The 23,687-nt window shown below is 41.7% G+C and overlaps 2 protein-coding genes and 1 long non-coding RNA gene across 4 annotated transcripts in view; 1 reads left to right on the top strand and 2 right to left on the bottom strand.

Annotated features, from left to right (window-relative positions):
* LOC127961543 (mucin-5AC-like) overlaps positions 1–23,687 on the bottom strand; it is a 609,977-nt gene that overhangs the window by 207,552 nt on the left and 378,738 nt on the right. The window lies entirely within an intron of this gene.
* LOC127961572 (uncharacterized) overlaps positions 1–23,687 on the top strand; it is a 464,915-nt gene that overhangs the window by 196,703 nt on the left and 244,525 nt on the right. The gene's annotated exons all lie outside the window — the stretch shown is intronic.
* LOC127961553 (obscurin-like) overlaps positions 1–23,687 on the bottom strand; it is a 290,119-nt gene that overhangs the window by 203,554 nt on the left and 62,878 nt on the right. The gene's annotated exons all lie outside the window — the stretch shown is intronic.

The following is a 23,687-nucleotide window of genomic DNA, read 5'->3' as shown; positions in this document are numbered from 1 at the left end:
ACACACACACACAAACACACACACACACTGTGAACACACACCCGGAGCAGTTGGCATCATGCATTGCTGCTTGCGCCCAGGGAGCAACTGGGAGATCAGTACCTTACTCAAGGGCACCTCAGTCATGGTATTGCTAGTCTGAGACTCAAACCCACAACCCTAGGGTAAGGAGTCAAACTCTCTAACCACTAGGCCATGACTTCCCCGAAGTGGGGAGCATCACAACCTTTGAGGATGTAATTATAAATTAATAATTTAAGTATAACTTTGAATTGGAATTTATTTACATAAATGCTAGTCCTTCCCCTGGGATTATTTTTTCTTCTTTTTTTTCATATAGTCAGGATTTTGTAATGTTGAGTGAGTGCCTCTATCTGTATCAATACACAGTGTTTACATCAACATTTATGCAAGGTAGTTAAGATAAAATTAATTAAGATACAATTTATATCAATCTCAGATTTAGTGAAGAGACCCAGTCTTCCATCTGGTCCAGCTTCAGCTGACCCTTGTGTCTGCCTTAGCATTTTGTCCATAAATGCTTTGTTCACTCTGCTGTTATGCAAATAGCACACCAATTGAAGTGCAAACATAATGAATATGTTTCAACTGGCAAAGAAAGTATCAAGAATTTGCAAGCTCCTGGTTAAGCTGCTCTGCCATGGAAGAGGTAATGAAACCAGTGAGCTTTGGGACAAGATCAAGGCTTCTCAGTTTCTCTTTTTCCTGTTTTTGGTTATGCTGATGAAAGCGTTCATACAACGAAAACCTATCTTATGTTCCTGTGATGGGGTGAGGTTTGTCAAGTGCTTCTGTGCCTCTATTATTTTGACTCTGGACACATCCACCTTCTTTCATGGTTTTAACTCAGGGTAAATGGAGAACAAGCTCCTTGGATGAAGCCCTGGCTACATTTTCAGATGTGGCTTCACAGTCTGCCATCAAAAGGCCTGAAAAATGCCTGGTGAGTTCTGTTGTTGGTGTGGCAATGCAGCTGATGTTTTAACTTAAGTCTGACTACGCCACCCGGAAATAGTCCGGGAACACAGATTATCCAGATACACAAAGCACGCAGATACGTAGTGGCTGAGTAAGATAACTGGCAACAATGATAATACAAAACAGTTTATTCTAAAACACACTATTTAATAAAATACAAACCAATCAATAATAAATTGTAAAATAAAAGTAATATAAATCACATATCACACACACACACCTACCACTTCAGAACCTGGGGAATTTATCCTGACTATCAGATCACAGCAACCACTTGTGCTCTCTCACAACACTACACCCGTTGTGAACACTACAACTGTCAATCAAACCAACACCACACCTAAAAGGCTTCAGGAACCACTAACACCCCAGATTCTGAAGGGAAAAAGACAAAAACACAATCAATACAAAAGCAATAAACACAGTAAACATATACTTTACATAAACCTCAGTCAATGAAGCATAAAATCACGCTCTGAAAAGGGGAGCCTGTCCTTCAATAATGACACCAGCTGGGGGCGGCCGGCGCAGCGGACGATGATGGCTGCTTAATATTGACGCTCTACCTCAGTCGTCCTTTTTTCGGTATTATCTATCCCTACTAAGTTTTCGGCCGAATCCTAAGTAAAGTCCTTGTTTTAGTGGCACTTTAGATGGCATCTAAACGAGATTTAATACACTCCCCGGCGAAGAAAAAGCATAAAGATGACGAGCACCTTCACGACGCCATTGCTGAAATGCTCGATAAGCAACTGAGCGCCATAAAACTAAGCATGTCGACGATCGTTCGCGAGGAAATCTCCACGATTACAGCACGATTGGACTCATTGGAAAAGGATGTTAAATCGTTCGGCAATAGATGTGATGACATCCAGGCTACGGTGCGGGATGTTAAAAGGGACTCGATCGCTAACAAGTCTTGCCTAGAGGAGCTTCAGGAGAAACTATCTCTTTATGAAGATAAATCCAGACAAAATAACCTAAGGTTGGTGGGCCTACGGGAAGGAGCTGAAGGAGGGAACGCAATTCAGTTCTTGCAGACCCATATTCCCAAGTGGATTCCTGCTCTGCAAGGGAAAACGATCGAGATTGAACGGGCGCACCGTCTCTACGCAAATGAGGATTCCTCCAGGAATAGAGCGCGCACTCTGATTTTCAAACTCCTTCGTTACAATGATCGACAGGCGATTTTACAAGGAGCCAGAAGCGCATCACCGCTAAGTTATGAAGGGGGTATTTTACGGTTCTTCCCTGACTTCAGCCAGGGAACGTCCAAAAAAAGGAAAGCTATGGCCGAAGGGAGGAAACGCCTACAACTACTAGGCATCGAGTCATTCCTGCTTTACCCGGCATCGGTCAAAGTACGTAATGGTCAGGAGCATTTGCTTTTCAAAACCCCCGAAGACCTGGAGCGGTTCATCGCGTCTCTGAACGTCACTACGGAAACGGTCAGCACTGCGCCCATAGAGATGTCTGATGAGTAAATTCGGCCTTCTCTGTTTCGTATTATAACACTTTGAGTAGGGATATAGGTTTAATCTTAGCTGTGATGGACACTCAGGTGAGAGATGCTGATGTTTTGAGTATCTGCTGCCACTTATAGTCCGAGTGCATGGCCTCGAATATATTTTCTTTCCAGGCAGGTAAGAGAGTGTGTTCTTCCTCTCTGCAAGCTGCCGATCGTGTTTTGTTTTTTGGATTTCTTTTATTGTTTTTAACCATTACAATGTTAGAACTTCCAGGGTTTGCTGTTTTTGTTGTATTATTTATGTTTCATGGGGTGAAATACTCATTGATGTATGTGGTTGCTATGGTTACTTTTGTCTCATGTATAATTATATTGTAATTGAATGAGGGATGTTAATGTGATTTCGTGGAATGTTAACGGTCTAAACTCTCCCATTAAAAGATCCAAATGCCTAGATTATCTGCATCGCAAACGAGCTGACATTGCCCTAATACAAGAATCCCATCTCAAGGCTTCTGATGTTACCCGCTTTCAGAATAGACATTTCAAAGTGATAGCTTTCTCGTCGTATAATAGTGCCTCAAGGGGAGTTATTATTCTTCAGAACAGAAAATTCCCGTTTCTAATTGAGACAGCGGGAGGGGATGATAACGGGCGGGTTACATATGCGTCAGGTTCATGGAATAATTTGAAAATGGTACTTTTCTCAGTATATTCCCCTAATAATTATGATGTAGATTTTTTTCCATCTCTTACCAAATCCCTCCTTAATTTTGTTGACTACAACTTGGTCGTAGGAATAGATGCTAATGCAGTTTGTAACCCCTTAATCGATAGATCCCTTGTCTCTGTTCATGGCGATCAGGCCTCGCAGTCGCTAAACGAACTCATTGCTGATAACGACTTATGCGATATCTGGAGAGTGAAGAATGAGAGCTGTAGAGATTATACTTTTTATTCAGCACGCCACAAATCATTTTCGAGGTTAGATTATATTCTGATTTCCAAATCTCTTATTCAAAGTGTAAACCATATTGATATTTTACCCATACTGATTTCAGATCACTCTGCTGTGATTTGTAATCTGTCTCCTCTGATTATTCCTTTAAACTCCAAAAGGTGGCGTATGAATACAACTCTTTTGCTAAATGAAGATTTTGTAAAACAGCTGCGTTCTAAACTAGCTTTGTTTCTTAAGGAAAATTCGAGCTCAGATACTAATCCACAAATCCTGTGGGAAACAACCAAGTGTTTTTTGAGAGGAAACTGTATTTCTTTTGCCTCTTATGTAAATAAATCCAGAGTAAAACAATTAACCAGTTTGGAGGCTCAGATTGAATGTGTAGAGAAGGATCTTAAAAAAACCTTTACGGAACGGAAAAGCAGAATCCTGGGGAATTTAAAAACTGACTACAAGGCGATCTTACTAAAAAGGGTAGAATTTTTGATGCACCGTACCAAACAAAACTACTATTTTAATGGAGAGCGGCCAAGCAAACTAATGGCATTAAGGTTGAAACGCAACGAGGCCTTGGCTTCAATAACTGCCATTAAGGACAATGCAGATGTTCTTCACACAGCTCCGGGTGATGTAAATAGGATATTTAAGGAATTTTATGAGCATCTATACAGATCTGAGGTGGGAGTGAATGAACAACCTATCACTGACTTTTTGTCAAATCTAGATCTACCTCAATTAAGTGAGCAGCAATGTGCTTTTCTTGATTCTCCAATAGAATTAAAAGAATTGAAGGAGGCTTTAGAGGTTATGAACAAGGGTAGGGCCCCTGGTCTAGATGGTTTACCCCCGGAGCTGTACCTGGCGATATGGGATTTGATTGGACAACTTCTCCTTGACTCCATAAATTTTGCTATAGGTTCGGGTTGCTTCCATAGAGATCAGAACACCGCTCTTATTTCTCTGCTACTGAAAAAAGGGAAGGAACCCTTATGCTGCTCTAGCTACAGGCCGATTTCACTAATTGGTACGGATGTTAAGTTATATGCTAAGGTTCTAGCCCATCGTCTGGGATCAGTCGCCAGCTTCCTAATTGCCCACGACCAGACAGGATTTCTTAAGGAACGTTTTGCTTCGGATAATGTGCGACGCCTTTTGAACATCATCGACTCACCCGACCCGGTTATCGAACAACGTGCTATTCTCTCGCTAGACGCCGAGAAAGCCTTTGACCGGGTCGAGTGGACATATTTATGGTCCGCTTTAACCCGTTTTGGATTTGGCCCTCGTTTTATTCATATGATTCAGACCCTATATGCTAACTCTTCTGCACGGGTTTCAACGGGGTTGTGTTGTTCGGATGCAATCCCGTTGAATAGAGGCACTAGACAGGGTTGCCCTTTATCGCCCTTGTTATTTGCAATTTCTTTAGAGCCCTTAGCGCAGGCAATTCGGCAGGACCATATTATTTCCCCGATTACTGTTGGTGACTCCAAGCATTCTATCTCTCTTTTCGCAGATGATATCCTTCTCTACATGTCCAATGTTTCCTCTTCTCTACCTCAGTGTCTTAAAATATTTAATGACTTTAGCGTCATAAGTGGTTACAAAATTAATTGGGGAAAATCTGTGTTAATGCCCTTGTCTACATCAACAAATACAGCATTAGCGTCCTCCTCGATCCCAATTAGTAAGACATTTAAATATCTGGGAATTCAGATCTTTCCATCACTGCAGACTATCCTTAAAGAAAATTATAGTTCTTTATTTACTACTATCAGACAAGATTTACAGAGATGGGACGTTATTCTAGTCTCATTACAAGGCAGAATCGCAATCATTAAAATGAATATCCTCCCTCGACTTTTATTTCTGTTCTCCATGATTCCTTTATCTCCCCGTATAAACTTTTTTAAAGAAATGAATTCTTTGATTACAAAATTCATTTGGAATAAGAAACGACCAAGAATTAAACTCTCAACATTACAGAGAAGATCTGACAAAGGAGGCTTGTCTCTTCCGAATTTTCAATTGTACTTTTGGGCATGTCAGCTGCGCTCGCTCAAGATTTGGTTACAGGTTGACTCACAGATCGCCTGGCGGGACGTGGAAGCATCAGCTGTGCTTCCACATCGGCTTCAGGACATTTTATTCACGGGTTTATCAAAAAAAGAACTAAGGTTTGGGAATACAACTGTGTCCAATTCTCTTAAAATCTGGCATGAGGTGTGCAAATTTATGGGAAGTTCATCTAAGTTTACATCTGAATCGCCGATCTGGCATAATCATAATTTGCAATCTGACAACAGACCTTTTGTTTTTAAGCCATGGTCCGATCAAGGTATACATACCCTTGGTGATATATTCAATAATCAGGGGCTAAGGTCTTTTCAAGATCTGAAAGAGTGTTATAATCTTCCTGGACATTCCTATTTTCTGTATTTAAGGTTGAGAAGCGCTATGCGTGCTTATGGAGTACCATGGAACTGCAACTTGGACTCTCACCCTCTGATGGACTGTGTAAACTTTTCACAGACACGAGGAGCAGTGTCATTCATTTACAACAGACTGCTCAAGCACAGCTGTAGAAAGCTCCCCATCACCACGATATGGGAAAAGGAACTGGCTCCTTGCAATCTAAATTGGGACTGGATATGGGACACTATTCCAACAATGTCAAAAAATCTTGCCCATCAGTTAATACACTACAAACTGCTTCATAGGGCATACGCTACTCCAAATATCTTGCACAAAATGAAGCGCTTGCCTACCCCCTTTTGTTCACTCTGTAATTTAAATATTGTGGGTACTTATATGCACATGTTTTATGAATGCCAACTTATTGGTAACTTTTGGGATGAGGCATTTCAAGTTGTGACAGAATTATGTGATAAGGTAATCCTTAAGCACCCCAGTCTTTGTTTGTTAAATGATGATGCGGATCTCGATCTTACTGTTAGCCAGCGTAGGATTCTTCACACTGCTCTAACTGCAGCCAAAAAAATAATCTTTAAGATTTGGCATGAGCCTACAATTCCAGCAGGTAAATTGTGGCTCATAGAAATTAAATACATTGCACTTTTAGAACTTACTACAGCAAGAATTAATAAAGCCAAACCAAAAACACTTAGGGCCTGGAGTGAATTGGTTACAAAGCTATCACTGATAATAACTCAATAGGTCTTCCGTATGGATTACTTCTGAGCGCTATCAAGGAGGAGCAGTGGAAATCCTGGAGCTGTGTTGTTGTTGTTTTTCCACCCCTTAACTTAATTTGTTTTTGTTTTGTTTTTTTAACAAGCAAACCCTGGTCTTGTACATAGTTATATGTGGCCACAATTGTGGACCTTGTTCAACTTTGGAAAATAAATAAATAATCATAAAAAAAATAATGACACCAGCTAACCTGCTGATGCTCATGAATCATAATCGGCACAATAGCATGCGATAACAGATCATTCTTTTACGTCTTGAAAAGCAGATAAACCCAAAATCACAAACAGAAGAAAAATACAAAACCCAAACACTCTTCATAACATCCAAACATAAAGGATGACATTCATAGATGTTCGTTACTGTAAGTTACAGTACGTCCACCAATCGAGGAACAGCATCATAGTACCGAGTTAGAGGTATTCTGGCAGGCTGTACACCGAAGCGTGGTTTGATCCACTGGAGCATCATCTTACACCGGATGGAGACCGTCATCTTGTAAGTGAAACACCATCTTATCTGTCCATGGTCGTTCAGTGTCACACGCCGATCAGGTTTAACGTTCAGGAAATAGCACGGGCCAACAGAGTCTTCAAAAGTCTACAAAGTCTGCTAAGCCTGCTCCAACACTTCCACGCCTTATACCACAGCGGCAGAGAACTCACTCCGCGCCGTGCCCTCAAGAACGTGCTAATAAAAAACGGTTCGCCATGATAAGCGTTTACTCCGCGTCTTTTTTTCCAGCCACGCTCCTGAGCTTAAACCTGCGCCCCATAATGACGTCCCTTATCGGACCTGGGATCAGACGACCACTAGATACCTGTCGGGTCTCTTTTATACTCGCAGGACGCCATATTTAGGAATTAACCCTATGATGGCTAACTACATCACCACAATCTACCCGCCCCATTAGTCGACATCGTCCCGACGATGAAAAGCACTACTGGTCCCACGATTTGAACCAGCCCAGGCATTAACCACGGGTACTTAACTTGTACCACCGCTCACATGCACTCAAGACGGAAAGGGTAATAAGCCCACAGATAACCCGGTCTCAAATACGGTCTCACCTCTAAACACGGATAACCATGTAGTGGTTACAAATTTCAGGGTGCCACCTGGAACATGACACACTTGACAGTAGCAATATGGTCTCAAGAGGCTCAAATACAGTCCTACCACTAAACATGGATGACCATGTAGAGGTAACAATTTCTGGGAGCAGCCTAGAACACTACACACTCTACTGTACCAATTTGGTCTCGAGAGGCTCATATACTTTCTTACCACTAAACACAGATGACCATGTAGCGGTTACTAATTTAAAAGTGCCGCCTAGGACTCAACACACTCGACAATACCAATATTTAAGTCAACGGAACTGGGTATTACCGGTCACGACGCACTACCATAAGTTGCGCAAAGATCAAGCAACCAAACTGGCGCTCATTTCTGTCGCAATCCCCCATTGTCAGCCTTCAACTGACTCACAAGATCTCATTTTTGGTAATTCAGCCTCCATAACTAAATACTATAGGGGGCACTTACCAGACGAACATCCACCGTATGGTCACCACTCAAACAAAACACACAAACATAAACAAAAAAAATAAAAAATAAATAAATAAAACAATCACTGTGTCTGAATCTATACAACAGCCACAAGCAATCCTGCCGACTACGCCAAATGTGGCAATGCAGCTGATGTTTTACTTAAGTCCGACTACGCCACCCGGAAATAGTCCGGGAACACAGATTATCCAGATACACAAAGCACGCAGATACGTAGTGGCTGAGTAAGATAACAGGCAACAATGATAATACAAAACAGTTTATTCTAAAACACACTATTTAATAAAATACAAACCAATCAATAATAAATTGTAAAATAAAAATAATATAAATCACATATCACACACACACACCTACCACTTCAGAACCTGGGGAATTTATCCTGACTATCAGATCACAGCAACCACTTGTGCTCTCTCACAAAACTACACCCGTTGTGAACACTACAACTGTCAATCAAACCAAAACCACACCTAAAAGGCTTCAGGAACCACTAACACCCCAGATTCTGAAGGGAAAAAGACAAAAACATAATCAATACAAAAGCAATAAACACAGTAAACATACACTTTACATAAACCTCAGTCAATGAAGCATAAAATCACGCTCGAAAAAGGGAGCCTGTCCTTCAATAATGACACCAGCTAACCTGCTGATGCTCATGAATCATAATCGGCACAATAGCATGCGATAACAGATCATTCTTTTACGTCTTGACAAGCAGATAAACCCAAAATCACAAACAGAAGAAAAATACAAAACCCAAACACTCTTCATAACATCCAAACATAAAGGATGACATTCATAGATGTTCGTTACTGTAAGTTACGTCCACCAATCGAGGAACAGCATTATAGTACCGAGTTAGAGGTATTCTGGCAGGCTGTACACCGAAGCGTGGTTTGATCCACTGGAGCATCATCTTACACCGGATGGAGACCGTCATCTTGTAAATGAAACACCATCTTATCTGTCCATGGTCGTTCAGTGTCACACGCCGATCAGGTTTAACGTTCAGGAAATAGCACGGGCCAACAGAGTCTTCAAAAGTCTACAAAGTCTGCTAAGCCTGCTCCAACACTTCCACGCCTTATACCACAGCGGCAGAGAACTCACTCCGCGCCGTGCCCTCAAGAACGTGCTAATAAAAAACGGTTCGCCATGATAAGCGTTTACCCCGCGTCTTTTTTTCCAGCCACGCTCCTGAGCTTAAACCGGCGCCCCATAATGACGTCCCTTATCGGACCCGGGATCAGACGACCACTAGATACCTGTCGGGTCTCTTTTATACTCGCAGGACGCCATATTTAGGAATTAACCCTATGATGGCTGACTACATCACCACATTGGCATGTCATGCAACACATCCAGCTACATCTGAAATGTACTTGGTGGAGTTTTTAAACTGAAAAGTGCATCAACGCGGTACCTCACTGACTCTTGCCACCAAAGAGGTGACCAATAATAAACAATGTCAAGTGGGCATCAAAATGAAGAACACCACCTAAAAAAATGGACAAAAGACATACCATTTCTCCTTACAATACTCTATAGAAAAACTGTATGAGGTTGCCATATAACTCCAGTCTTCTGCAATTTGATAAACATTTTGAGGTAAATGTCTTTGTAAAGAAGAAGCTCCTCCAAACGATTAATGATATCTGAGGCAGAGCCAGCAGAAGACACACCAAACAGTGTACATGCTGCCAGCAGCTCATTTTTGGAAGACTGTAAAAATGAATGTAAAATATATTTAATTAGAATTTTTTGGGAGGCCTAAATAAAATGTGTGTATATAGAGATCGCTAATGTGTCGTCATCATGACGTATTCCCAGTGGTGAACGCAAAGCATTTTGGGAATCCGCGGCACAAACATTAGGCGCCAGACTTCTTTGCATGGAAGGAAGAACCAGGCGGCAAGGAAGTCGACCGGAAGTTGAAGTCGGGTGGGGGCTGCCATCTTATAGCAGAACTTCACTTGTGTTAGCATTCCCATTGACTCCCATTAATTTTGGCGTCACTTTGACAGCGAATAACTTTACATCTGAGGCGTTTGAAGACTCCGTTTGTCCATTATTTATTTCTAAAGATACACGACAATGTATAAAGGGCTCCATTACCTTCTATGTTACATTATGGCCCCGTAGAAACAGTTTTTGTAAAAAATAGGCTAACGATTGCGTCATAACCACTTCCATTTCTTTTACTGTCTATGGGAAGAACGCAGTGTTCAAGATGCCGTCTACATGCTGTGTTATAAACTGCAATAGTCGTTCTCACGATAGAAGTGGCATAAAGCTTAGGAACGGAATTTCCTTTTATCGTTTTCCAGCGTGGAAAAATAGTAGTTCATGCCATGTTTCAGAGGTGACAAAAAGGCGACGAATGGCATGGATAGCAGCAGTAAGGAGGCCCAAGATTACCTTCAATAACACTCCACCACACATGATGGTGTGTTCAAAGCATTTTCACAAAGGTAAGTTACAATTGTTCTCTGTAAATGTTATGTTGTGGGTAAATAACCAGCGTGTTTTGTTTGACTCAACCAGACCATTAGATTTGGCGTTAGGCCAATGTTAACTGTTAGCTATCATGAAATGGCTAGAAAATGAGCTTAAGTTACCAATGTACTAAAGCATAACGTTAATCAGTTTTAAATGATGTACAGTTACATATAAATAAATTTGTTGATTGTGTTTGCAGGCAAACCTGCCTATGAAATGTTGGAGTGTTATCCTGACTGGGCCCCTTCTCTGTACCTCGGCCATACTGAGGTCAAAGTTACGAACACAGACCGGTTCAAGCGGTTTAGGAGAAGAGCGACGAGGTCACAACGACAGCAGCACCCATCGCTAGGCACTGACAACACTGGTTCTGAGGCTGAGCTGGATAATGCAGCACCCTTATACCCAGGTAAATAGTAAAAGAATACAATATACACTACCGTTCAAACATTTGGGGTAAGTAAGATTTTTAATGTTTTAAAAGAAGTATCCTCTGCTCACCAAGGCTGCATTTAGTTGATTTAAAAATACAAACCAAAACCGTAGTATTATGAAATATTATTCAAATTTAAATAAGCTCTTTCCTGTCAATATACAGTAAAGTGTAATTTTAATAATGTGATCAAAGCTGAATTTCCTGCATCATTACTCATTGAGCATTACTTCTTGAGTGTCATACTACAATGATTTCTGGATCATGTGACACTGAAGACTGGAGTATGCTGAGAATTCAGCTTTGATCACAGGAATAAATTAGTTTAAAATATATTAAAATAGAAAAGTCATTTTAAATTGTCATAATATTTCACAATAGTACTGTTTTTTTTTTTTTTTTTTTTATCAAATAAATGCAGCCTTGGAGAGCAGAAGATGCTACTTTTAAAAAGCATTTAAAAATCTTACTGACCCCAAACTTTTGAACGGTAGTGTATGTTGCCCCTTGTGTATAGCTAATCTAAATATTGGTATCAGATGCAAGTAGACTCAATATATTTTATGTCCAATGGTGTTTCTTTATCTAGACAAAGGATTGAACGTAAGTGTAAGTACCTTTCACACAGAATGGTAGCTTTTCTGACACAAAGGCCAGTCATTCTAGAAGGTCGTTAGTCATTTGGCATGCTAATGTAACAGTCTTGAAATACATTTACAAATTTACAGTTTATTCTTGTTATTGTTATTACAATTAGACTACTCTGCACCTGTGGCAGAGATGGAAGGACAAGAGACTTAGCCCCTACCATCAGCCCCAGACAATGCAGGGAGAGAGAAAGATATGGAAACTGAATCATCAGGGGATGATGGTGCTCCAATGGGGAATGCAGATGAACAGCAGAACTGCATCATGTGTGGCCTCAGACTCAAAGAAATAATATGCTTCTTCGAAAACTGAAGGGAGAGCTCTCCAAAAAGGCCCTGGATGAGAAATTTCTCAAAGACAATGATTCAAAGGTGAAGTTCTACACTGGCCTTCCATCTTTCAGTCTATTGATGGGTGTGCTGATGCAAATCATTCCCAGTCTACCAAAATCAGAAACAAGAGAAAGAAAACTCTCCCAATTTCAAATGCTCCTCCTGACCCTTATGCACTTAAGACTTGATCTGCCTGTCGAACATGTTGCACACCTCTTTGACATTAGCCGACAAACTGCATCCAATCTGTTCATTGAGACCATCAATGTACTGCATGCACACCTCAGCCCTTTGGTGTACTGGCCAAAGCACCATTGTATACAGGCAAGCAAGCCACATCAGTATGTAGAGATGTGTGATAATCGTGTTACTGTTATTATTGACTGTTTCGAGCTTTTCATTGAAAGGGCACACAATCTACGTGCAAAGGCACAGACATATTCAAACTACAAAAGCAGGCACACAATTAAATATCTCATTGGCATAACACCACAGGGTACTATCTCTTTCATTACCAAAGGGTGGGGGCGTGCCAGTGATAAGCAGATCACACTTTGTTGGCATCAGTGGAAGTGCATTAGCATGGTTTAAATCGTACTTATATGACCGCCATCAGTTCGTAGCAGTGAATGAAGATGTATCATATCGATCACAAGTGCAGTATGGAGTACCTCAAGGCTCAGTACTAGGGCCGCTACTCTTCACGCTTTATATGTTACCCTTGGGAGATATCATCAGGAAACATGGTGTTAGCTTTCACTGTTATGCTGATGATACGCAGCTCTGTATTTCCTTGCAGCCCGGTGAAACACACCAATTTGAAAAACTAATGGAATGCATAGTCGATATAAAAAATTGGATGACGAGTAATTTCTTACTGCTAAATTCAGAAAAAACAGAGGTGTTAATCATAGGGCCTAAAAACTCTGCTTGTAATAACCTAGAACACTGTCTAAGACTTGATGGTTGCTCTGTCAATTCTTCGTCATCAGTTAGGAACCTAGGTGTGCTACTTGATCGCAATCTTTCCTTAGAAAGCCACGTTTCTAGCATTTGTAAAACTGCATTTTTCCATCTCAAAAATATATCTAAATTACGGCCTATGCTCTCAATGTCAAATGCAGAAATGTTAATCCATGCATTTATGACTTCAAGGTTAGACTATTGTAATGCTTTATTGGGTGGTTGTTCTGCACGCTTGGTAAACAAACTACAGCTAGTCCAAAATGCAGCAGCAAGAGTTCTTACTAGAACCAGGAAGTATGACCATATTAGCCCGGTCCTGTCCACACTGCACTGGCTCCCTATCAAACATCGTATAGATTTTAAAATATTGCTTATTACTTATAAAGCCCTGAATGGTTTAGCACCTCAGTATTTGAATGAGCTCCTTTTACATTATACTCCTCTACGTCCGCTACGTTCTCAAAACTCAGGCAATTTGATAATACCTAGAATATCAAAATCAACTGCGGGCGGCAGATCCTTTTCCTATTTGGCGCCTAAACTCTGGAATAACCTACCTAACATTGTTCGGGAGGCAGACACACTCTTGCAGTTTAAATCTAGATTAAAGACCCATCTCTTTATCCTGGCATACACATAACATACTAATATGCTTTTAATATCCAAATCCGTTAAAGGATTTTTAGGCTGCATTAATTAGGTAAACTGGAACCGGAAACACTTCACATAACACCGTACTTTCTACATCATTAGAAGAATGGCATCTACGCTAATATTTGTCTGTTTCTCTCTTGTTCCGAGGTCACCGTGGCCACGAGATCCAGTCTGTGTCCAGATCAGAGGGTCACTGCAGTCACCCGGATCCAGTACGTATCCAGACCAGATGGTGGATCAGCACCTAGAAAAGACCTCTACTGCCCTGAAAGACAGCGGAGACCAGGACAACTAGAGCCCAGATACAGATCCCCTGTAAAGACCTTGTCTCAGAGGAGCACCAGGACAAGACCACAGGAAACAGATGATTCTTCTGCACAATCTGACTTTGCTGCAGCCTGGAATTGAACTACTGGTTTTCGTCTGGTCAGAGGAGAACTGACCCCCCAACTGAGCCTGGTTTCTCCCAAGGTTTTTTTCTCCATTCTGTCACCGATGGAGTTTCGGTTCCTTGCCGCTGTCGCCTCTGGCTTGCTTAGTTGGTGTCACTTCATCTACAGCGATATCATTGACTTGATTGCAAATAAAAACAGACACTATTTTCAACTGAACAGAGATGACATGATGATGAACTGCCTTTAACTATCATTTTGCATTATTGAGACACTGTTTTCCAAATGAATGTTGTTCAGTGCTTTGACGCAATGTATTTTGTTTAAAGCACTATATAAATAAAGATGATTGATTGATTGACAGAGAACTGTCGCTTTCTTCAGAAGCTCTCGCCTGGAGACCTAGTGTTAACGGACCATGGATTTGATATTAAAGAAAGTGTTGCCCTTGTGGGTGCTACACTGAAACCCGCTTCACCAGGGGCCACAGCCAACTTAATGCAAAAGATGTGGAAGAGACCAGGAAGTTAGCTCATGTCAGGATCCACATGGAGCGAGTGATAGGGTGTATGCGCTCTAAGTTTAACATATTAAATGACACAATACGCCTGGGATTTGTGGTGCCTTGTGAGGGGGAGGATAAGACTTTGTTGGATAAAATTGTCGTTGTGTGCTGTGTGTAACCCGGTTAAAAAAGCATGAGCTGATACGTGATGATTGTAGTAGGCCTAACATTTAATTAACAGAGTGTATAAATAGTGTGATTTAAAAGGTTGACATTCATTTAAAAAGTTGTTATAAAAATGTTAAAAGCCGTTTAAACATTATTTTGTTTATTGTTTCATGGTAAAAGATTATGTTATTCTGAAAACTGTCCAAACCAGCATTTATGTGGTTAATACCGATGGGGCGGAGAGTCAGAGCTCGCAGGTTGGTTTAGAGCACGGACAGCGAGAGGAAAGAGAAAAAAAGAGTGTGTGAGACGAACGGAGATTTTCTGATTTAATTTGTGAGTTAGTAGTGCACAAACCAGTGTGTAGATTGTGTCTTATGATTGTTTACACAACAGCCGGTGAGAGTGACAAGCTGCATATTGCAAAACGGGAGGAATTTCTGCACGAAGTTCAGTGACTGTTTATTTTTGTGTTACTGCTAATATTAACGATCAGATAAATTTAAGTATAAGCTAGAGTCCGTTCATTACAAGTGAATGACATTTTCTAGCCAAAGTTTGACTAGCTCAGTTGAACTGTTTGAGGGGTTTATCTGCTGTTTTCGACCTGAAGACGGAAGGGACTCAGACTGATCTTGGATTTACAAGGATTTCTCTCGTGAGTTTTACCGAAACTGTGAGGAGAAAAGAGAAACAAATAGAGTTCGTGCTGAAGGCTGATCGGATGTGGAGCCTGCTCATTTGATTGTTGGAGAAGGACTGGACAGAAACGTTATCATCAGGTATTTTTTCCTTTTGTTTGCTCATTGACAAGCGAAGCGGCCATTACTTTTGGGCCACAACGAACACAAGCCTCGCATCAGGCCTGCTACGGTATTTTGTTTTATAAAAATTTTGTTTGCCGGCTTTAGATTGTATTAAGGTGTGTGTGTGGGCCCACAAATTATGTTGGTTTAAGTGATTTTGAAGTTATTCATCGAAGTTTTCTGAATTAAGCCAATTGAAGATTAATAGGGTTTAAATTGTTGTCTGTACATTTATATATACAGTTTTGACAGTATTTTCTTTTAAAAAAGAGAGACATTTTATGTTGAAGATTTAAAAAATAACAATCATATTCTTATTTAATTTTCATATTTCATTGGAGATAATAATTTCTTTGAGTAAATAATTGAGATATATTTTTCTAAAATCTTGTGTTGTGTTACTTTATTACTGAAATAGGTAATCATTTTGTTTGAGTAGAGACATATACAGACACAGGGGTAAAAATCTTCATTAAAACTATAACTTAAGAACTGTGAATTCATAAGTTAGTTATAAAAACCTTTCTGGTGTGTACTGTAAAAGAGAGATCCAAGATAACATTTAAAACTGAGTTAATCAGGGTTAAAACACATGTGATAAATACCTTAAAAGAACCCAAAAGCCCTGCCCTTAATAACATCCAGTTTGAGGGGAGCGCTACATAAAATGGAGGCACCGCTGGGATTGTCTTGGATTTTTCAGTAAAGAAGAAAATACAAATATAGTGAAAAGGTAAAAGTACTAAGCTTATTTGCAAATAGTATTAACATGGAAAAAACTGAACTAGTGTCAGAGTTAAAACGCTGGTGCCGTGGTGAGGGTTTGGATGAGACACATGCCTTTATGACCATTGTCCCAGAAGATATAGAGATCAGTGAAGTGGAAGAAACACTGGAAACTATTAAGTCTTTAGGACGGGTGCGTGTCCGTGGGAGAAACTTCAGTGCAAGACTAAACCGACGAATGGTTTTGTGTGATAGTAAAGAGACTGTGCGAGAGGATAGTGTTCCTTATGAAGTGATGCCTATTGATGGTGGAGAGGCATGGCCTGTAATCATCTTAGGAGGGTCGCCTGAAGCTGCTGAAGAGTTCAATAGCAAATTAAAAGGGTTGTTGCAGGCAGAAGGGAAAACCATGGAGGATCTCAAATCATTATTCCCCAGTACAACCCCGCCCACTAGCTCCACTGAATCCATCCTTCGCGCTGTCGGAGATTTGTTGGAAAAGACAACCAAACCAGCTGATGGAGGGAGTTATGGTCGACTACGCATGTTCTCGGGAGTCCTACCAACGCCGCCAGGGGAGGAACCATTTGATAATTGGCTAGAGCAGGCATCGCTTATGGTGGAGGAAACTGAATGCTCAGATAGAGAAAAAAGACGCAGAATTATTGGAAGTTTAAAAGGGCCCGCACTAGAAATTGTGAAAGCAGTGCGGCACACCAATCCTGACGCCAGCCCAAAAGAGTGCTTAGAAGCCCTTGAAAGTGCTTTTGGAAGTGCTGAGTCCGGAGATGATCTCTATTTTGCTTTCCGTTTGATGCAACAGCAAAAAGGAGAGAAACTATCAGATTTTCTTCGACGTCTAGAGAGGTCACTAGTTAAAGTGATTCAAAGAGGTGGCCTCCCTGCTAGCAGCAAAGATCAAGCCCGATTGGAGCAACTGCTGAGGGGTGCTATTGCCTCAGACCTGATGCTGATCCAGCTGCGGTTGAGAGAAAGGAGAGCTACACCCCCAAATTTTTTACAGCTGTTGACTGAGATTCGTGCTGAGGAAGAGTACGAAACTTCTAGAAAGAAGCTCAGTGCCTCAGTGCATCAAGTGCATGCTAATACAGAAGTGGATACCAGGCAAGCTGAGATTCAAAACTTAAAGGCTGAAATAAAAGAGCTAAAGTCATTGGTGGCAGCAGTAGTGACCAAAACCACTCATGACAAAGATGATTACATGGAGCTTAAATCCATTAGTGCACCACCTGTTGTTGAGAACCGGCAAGATGCTGAGCTGGCTGCCTTAAAAAAACAATTGAAACGATTAAAACAGAAAACTAGCAACAAGATGCCTGAGCAAGATGCTGCAGTTACTGTTTCAACCTTGGAGGCTACTAAACAGGTCCCCAAAAACCCCAAGGGAGCATCAAAAAGCCCAGAAGAGAATTTCTGCTACAGGTGTGGTGAGAGCGGCCATTTTGCCACAAAGTGCCGAAACCCTGAGAATCAAGCCAAGGTTATCAGAAAGCTAATTCATGCTTTGAAGGTGACAAAAGACAGACAGCAGTCTGGGGATGCCACCACCAATGAAGTTAATTGTGGAGTCAAGAAAAGTGCTGTTACTTTATCAGAGCGGGCTGACATCCCTGAAGGCTTGATTGGACCACCTAGCGTAGTACCTGTGAAAGTAAATGGACATGGCTGTGATGCCTTGTTTGATAGTGGCTCTCAGGTCACAATTATTTTTGAGTCTTGGTATCAAACTTACCTGTCTGATGTCCCAATACGCCCCGTGTCTGGTTTAGCCTTGTGGGGACTAAGTGAATCTGAGATCAGTTATCCATACCGTGGGTATGTAGTGGTCGACATTGAATATCCAGCAAAGGTTGCAGGTGCAGACCAGATGGTGACAGTTCTCGCCCTCATATGCCCCCAGCCCCGAACTGCAGACCAGACTCCTATCATAGTGGGAACCAATGCCAGTCACATCCGACGACTTGTACAGCAGTGTAAGGACAATGGCATTGACATCACCCAGACATGGGGAATACAAGTCTGTTACAGCGACAATGAGCTAACAGCGCCTGGCACGGTCACAGCTCTGGAAGAGGAGGGTGATATTGGCTGTGTGTATTGGCAAGGCCCTGGCCCATTGACTCTGCCCCCTGGTGGTGACTGTACTGCAGTCTGCAAAGTCGAGTACAAGCTCCAGGTTGACAAAGAAATCCTGATGGTTGACTCGTCTCCTGTAGCTCCACTCCCAGCTGGTGTGCTACTTCAACCCACAGTGGTGCCCAGCGAAGAGGTGAACGTCAATCATTTCAGAATCTTAGTCCAGAATGAGTCTTTGTCAGAGACAGTCATACCAGTGGGAACTGTTATCGGACATATGTATCTGACAGATGCAGTCACTTCTCTCTCTCCATCTAAAACAGATGACACTGAGTTTAATGTAAAACTGATCAACTTCGGAGACTCACCTGTCTCAGAGGAGTGGAAGGAGAGACTCCGTCAAAAGCTATCCACAAGGTCTCAGGTGTTCTCTTTACATGAATGGGATGTTGGATTGGCAAAGGGCGTAGAACACACAATCCGGTTATCAGATCCACGGCCGTTCAGGGAGCGCTCTCGTCGTTTGGCTCCAGCTGACCTGGAAGACGTGAGAAAGCATCTCCAAGAACTGTTGCGTGCAGGGATAATCAAGGAGTCTCGTAGTCCCTATGCATCCCCAATCGTGATTGTTCGCAAAAAGAATGGAGCGGTGAGAATGTGTATCGACTACCGATTGTTAAATAGCCGAACAATCCCAGATCAGTATACAACACCTTGTATTGATGATGTGTTGAATTCAATGACCGGAAGCAAGTGGTTCTCCGTTCTGGATCTGCGGAGCGGTTATTACCAAATTGCCATGGCCGAGGAAGATAAGGAAAAGACGGCATTCATCTGCCCACTGGGGTTCTTTCAATTTGAGAGGATGCCGCAGGGGATAACTGGAGCCCCAGCCACCTTTCAAAGATTAATGGAGAAGGCTGTGGGTGATATGAATCTGCTCGAAGTCCTTGTCTACCTCGATGACTTGATAGTATTTGGCCGAACGTTAGAAGAGCACGAAGAAAGACTTTTAAAAGTCCTTGATCGTTTTGCAGAGGTTGGGTTGAAAATCTCGTTCGATAAATGTCAATTCTGCCTCCCAAAGGTAAAATACCTTGGACATATTGTGTCAGCCAATGGAGTATCACCTGACCCAGCCAAGGTAGAGGCAGTTACAAATTGGCCACAGCCTACGCACCTGAAGGCTCTTCAATCCTTCTTGGGATTTTGTGGATATTACAGGCGTTTCATCGCCAATTATGCAGCCATCGTCAGGCCATTGTCTGAGCTCACCAAAGGCTATGCTCCAACCCAGCGGGGCAAGAAATCTGAGAAAGACAACACTAAGATTTACCTTAAAGAGTCTGAGCCCTTTGGTGAGAGGTGGGACCAGTCCAGCACAGAAGCTTTTCACAAGATTATCCACTGCCTTACTCATGCACCTGTGTTGGCTTTTGCAGATCCCAACAAGTCCTATGTCCTGCATGTGGACGCCAGTTTGAGAGGGCTGGGCGCCGTCCTATATCAGGAGCACAGTGAGGGTCTGAGACCAGTCGCCTTCGCTAGCAGGAAGCTAAAGACATCTGAGAAGAATTATCCCGTTCACCAGCTGGAGTTTCTGGCCCTTAAGTGGGCCGTTGTGGATAAATTCCACGATTATTTGTATGGAGTCAGATTTACTGTACGTACGGACAATAACCCGCTTACGTATGTGTTATCGACCGCCAAGCTCAGTGCTGTGGGGCACAGATGGCTCTCTGCTTTATCCACATATGACTTTGATGTCCAGTACAGACCAGGTAGACACAACATAGACGCTGACCTGCTCTCAAGGAATATGCCTGATGAGAGTTCAGAGGAATGGGAGACCATACCACAGTCTGGTGTGAGATCTATCTGCAAACGAATCTGCATCCCTGGTTCAGCGTGCAGTCCACCAAGGTATGTAGATCAGTTGGGAGCTTCGCCAAAATGCGTGCCTGATAGTTATGCATTTCCAACTCACCTGGAATTGAAATCATTGGGGCAGATGTCAAAGCAGGAGTTGATTGAAGCTCAGGAGGATGATACAGCCATCCGATCTGTCGTACAAGCTGTGAAACATGGCAAATGGCCTGAAGAGAATGGATCCTGTTTAGAGCGCTCTCATTTTAAAAAAGAGATGGGCAAACTGATGATGAAAGATGGGCTACTCCACCGATTAAGCAAGCGACCCTCTGGAGAAGAACTCCCTCAACTTGTCTTGCCAAGTAAGTTCGAAGAAGTAGTGTTAAAGGCAACCCATGATGATCTCGGACACCTGGGTATTGAAAGAACAGCAGACTTGTTGAGGAGCAGGTTCTTTTGGCCAAAAATGACATGCGATGTTGAGCAGTACATAAAGAACTGTGGAGAATGTGTGACTCGGAAAACCCCCTGTCAAAGGGTAGCGCCTTTACATCACATTTCAAGCAATGGACCGATGGATCTGGTATGCATCGATTTTCTGTCCTTGGAGCCAGATTCTGCGGGTATCAGCAATGTGTTAGTGGTCACGGATCATTTCACCCGTTATGCACAGGCTTTCCCATCAAGAAATCAGAAAGCACAGACGGTGGCAAAGATCCTGGTGGACAAGTACTTCCTGCATTATGGTTTGCCTGCCCAGAATCCACTCAGACCAAGGAAGAGACTTTGAGAGTCAGTTAATCAAAGAGCTCTTGAAGAGGATGGGGATCCGGAAATCACGGACCACTCCCTATCACCCGCAGGGAGATCCGCAGCCTGAGAGGTTCAACAGAACTCTTCTTTCGATGCTGGGAACTCTGGGCTGTGAGAGGAAACGGCAGTGGAGCAAACATATTGGCTACCTGGTTCACGCGTACAACAGTACCAAATGTGATGCTACGGGGTATTCACCCTATTTCTTAATGTTTGGCAGAGAAGCAAGGCTTCCAATAGACTTGTGTTTTGGAACCTCTCCTGATGGCAAAGCTGAGGGTGGCCATTCACGCCATGTAACCAAGCTAAAAGAAGACTTGCAAAGAGCTTACAAGCTTGCCTCTGAGGTGGCTTACAAGACACATCAGAGGAACAAGAGGTCCTATGATAAAAGAGTGGGATTCCAAACACTGGATATCGGTGACAGAGTGTTGCTAAGGAATTTTAGGATTGAAAGGGAAACACAAGTTGGAGAGTCGTTGGAGTCCCATCCCTTATGTAGTCCTGGGAAAGATGCCCAACATTCCAGTGTACAAAGTGAAACCGGAGGATGGAGGAGGAGGAGTCAAAACTCTTCATCGGGATCATCTTTTGCCAATTGGACAGTTAGTCAGAATGCCAAATGTGGAGACTAAGGACAAGTCACATGTCAAAACAAGATCAAGGACAAGAACTGAGACACAACAGAGGTCAAAGAAAGTCTTACCTGAAGTACAGGAAACTCTTCAAGAGTTGCAGTTTACAGATTCCTCTTCAGATGTGGAGTATTATGGACCTGAGAAACCCTACAGTACTTACCTTAAAGAGATTCTGACAAAAGAAAGAGATGCTGCTGGACAGTCAAATTTCATCCAAGATGATAGTGATTATTCTAAAGAAAGATGAAAATGCTGAGGATAGTTTGTCAGAGGGAAATAGTTTGGAGGAGGAACATCACAGTATATGTGAAGAGGATGGAGAACAAGATTCAGTTCCTGAGGAAGAAAGTGATCCAGAGACTGATAACCCTTGCCACGATAAGCACCCAGAGACAGTCACTAAGACAAAAGTGATTAGCAAATCTGAAAACCGTCCAAAGAGGATGGTGAAACCAGTTATCAGATTAACTTATGATGAGCCGGGTAAGCCAAAAGATCAGCCTCTCACTATTGTGCATAGAGGTGTTATCATTGAGATTGGCAAGAATTAATTTAAACTAGCTATACACCTTTCCCATTTAGTACCTTTAAAAAACCAAAAAGGGGGTAGAATTCATTGGTTGATGAGGACATCAAAAACTTTTAGAAGGGGGAGGGTGTAACCCGGTTAAAAAAGCATGAGCTGATACGTGATGATTGTAGTAGGCCTAACATTTAATTAACAGAGTGTATAAATAGTGTGATTTAAAAGGTTGACATTCATTTAAAAAGTTGTTATAAAAATGTTAAAAGCCGTTTAAACATTATTTTATTTATTGTTTCATGGTAAAAGATTATGTTATTCTGAAAACTGTCCAAACCAGCATTTATGTGGTTAATACCGATGGGGCGGAGAGTCAGAGCTCGCGGGTTGGTTTAGAGCACGGACAGCGAGAGGAAAGAGAAAAAAAGAGTGTGTGAGACGAACGGAGATTTTCTGATTTAATTTGTGAGTTAGTAGTGCACAAACCAGTGTGTAGATTGTGTCTTATGATTGTTTACACAACAACCGGTGAGAGTGACAAGCTGCATATTGCAAAACGGGAGGAATTTCTGCACGAAGTTCAGTGACTGTTTATTTTTGTGTTACTGCTAATATTAACGATCAGATAAATTTAAGTATAAGCTAGAGTCCGTTCATTACAAGTGAATTACATTTTCTAGCCAAAGTTTGACTAGCTGAGTTGAACTGTTTGAGGGGTTTATCTGCTGTTTTCGACCTGAAGACGGAAGGGACTCAGACTGATCTTGGATTTACAAGGATTTCTCTCGTGAGTTTTACCGAAACTGTGAGGAGAAAAGAGAAACAAATAGAGTTCGTGCTGAAAGGCTGATCGGATGTGGAGCCTGCTCATTTGATTGTTGGAGAAGGACTGGACAGAAACGTTATCATCAGGTATTTTTTCCTTTTGTTTGCTCATTGACAAGCGAAGCGGCCATTACTTTTGGGCCACAACGAACACAAGCCTCGCATCAGGCCTGCTACGGTATTTTGTTTTATAAAAATTTTGTTTGCCGGCTTTAGATTGTATTAAGGTGTGTGTGTGGGCCCACAAATTATGTTGGTTTAAGTGATTTTGAAGTTATTCATCAAAGTTTTCTGAATTAAGCCAATTGAAGATTAATAGGGTTTAAATTGTTGTCTGTACATTTATATATACAGTTTTGACAGTATTTTCTTTTAAAAAAGAGAGACATTTTATGTTGAAGATTTAAAAAATAACAATCATATTCTTATTTCATTTTCATATTTCATTGGAGATAATAATTTCTTTGAGTAAATAATTGAGATATATTTTTCTAAAATCTTGTGTTGTGTTACTTTATTACTGAAATAGGTAATCATTTTGTTTGAGTAGAGACATATACAGACACAGGGGTAAAAA

This window comes from Carassius gibelio, chromosome B7 (genome assembly GCF_023724105.1).
Source record: "Carassius gibelio isolate Cgi1373 ecotype wild population from Czech Republic chromosome B7, carGib1.2-hapl.c, whole genome shotgun sequence".
NCBI lineage: Eukaryota > Metazoa > Chordata > Actinopteri > Cypriniformes > Cyprinidae > Carassius > Carassius gibelio.
The sequence above is the reverse complement of the archived record's forward strand: the minus strand, read 5'-3'. Positions and strand labels throughout refer to the sequence as shown.